Source organism: Suricata suricatta, chromosome 2 (genome assembly GCF_006229205.1).
Source record: "Suricata suricatta isolate VVHF042 chromosome 2, meerkat_22Aug2017_6uvM2_HiC, whole genome shotgun sequence".
Taxonomy (NCBI): domain Eukaryota; kingdom Metazoa; phylum Chordata; class Mammalia; order Carnivora; family Herpestidae; genus Suricata; species Suricata suricatta.
The window spans coordinates 151,722,367-151,723,628 of record NC_043701.1 but is presented as its reverse complement, the minus strand read 5'-3'; the positions used below and the strand labels follow the sequence as shown (position 1 = coordinate 151,723,628).

Genomic DNA, 1,262 nt, shown 5'->3' with positions numbered 1-1,262 from the left:
AGACAGAGAGAAATTTGCCACAGAAGGCGATGTGACCGCTGATGGAAGATGCCATGTCACTGGCTCTGAAAATGGGTCCAGGGGCTACTGGCCAAGAAAGGGAAAGAATTCAACTCTAGAACCTAGAGCAGGCAAGGAAGCAAATTCTCCCTCAGAGCCTGCCGACGAGCCCAGCCCTGCCAACACTTTGATTCTGGTCCCTCGATTTCAGGCTTTGCACCCACTGGGTTGGTTGTGATTTGTTATAGCAACCATAGGAAACGAATACAGATTGCTTAGGCTATCTTGATAAAGAAGACTCCTAGGCATTCTGATATGCAGAAGTTAATGTCCAATAACAGACAAGAGTCAAGATTCTGGCCCTGAGGGGAGTGGGGGGCAAGGGGAGGGATATTCTGAAACAGAGATTTGCAAGCAGGTAGTTACCTGGGAGTGCTCTGGGGAGCACCATCGTGCAAGGGAGCAGGAAGTGGGCCTGGGCAGAGAATGAAGTTACACTTCAATGCAGCAGCACGGAGGCCCCAAATGATCTCAAAGAGTTGGGGTGGCCCTGCAGAGATGACCTGAGTTAAGCAAGGGGGCATTCCTTGTACCCCCAAATTGACCAGTCATCAAGTGCAGGCTTTTGGGGGGGGTAGGGGCTTTAATATCAAGTAAGACCACAACCTTTTTCATTGTGCAGGGGCCATGCTAATCTTCTCTGTATCATTCCAAGTTTAGTGTATGTGATGCTAAAGCGAGCACCACAACCTTTCTCAAAAGGCAATCCCTGGGGAAGCACTCAGGTAGGAGCCAGCAGCTGGCAACCCTGCGGGCAGCTGGGAGGGTGCACCTTGGTCCTGAGTTGGGTCAGAGCAGCACACGCGCCATCTGCTACACCATGCCAGCAGCCCCTAGCAGAATTTTATCTGATGAAGTCCCTCACACAGGGATGTAATGGACAGTGTTTTATTGACCCCAGCGTCAGGCCATTCCTTCAGAGCCACGTTCCTGAGTCTCTGGGATTCTTTTAGAAGCCTGCTGAAAGCAGCTTAGGGACACTTTGGGTGAAGAGACTGACATAACTCTAAGTGGTTTGGTCTTGGACCGAGTTTTGAAAATAAACCTCCCAATGGAATATTTGGAAAGCCTTCTGAGAGAGCCCCTGAATAAATACCATAGCCCTTTGCACCATTGGTCAGGATTGTTTTGGTGTGGTTTTCTGGGCCTCACGCTGTGTCCTGGCTGATAAATGAGGCCACGTGGAAAGCACAGGGAGCCCA

General features: G+C 50.4%; 1 pseudogene; it reads right to left on the bottom strand.

Annotated features, from left to right (window-relative positions):
• Window positions 1-645: 645 nt before the first annotated feature.
• Window positions 646-744, bottom strand: LOC115286139 (annotated as a pseudogene).
• Window positions 745-1,262: the final 518 nt, after the last annotated feature.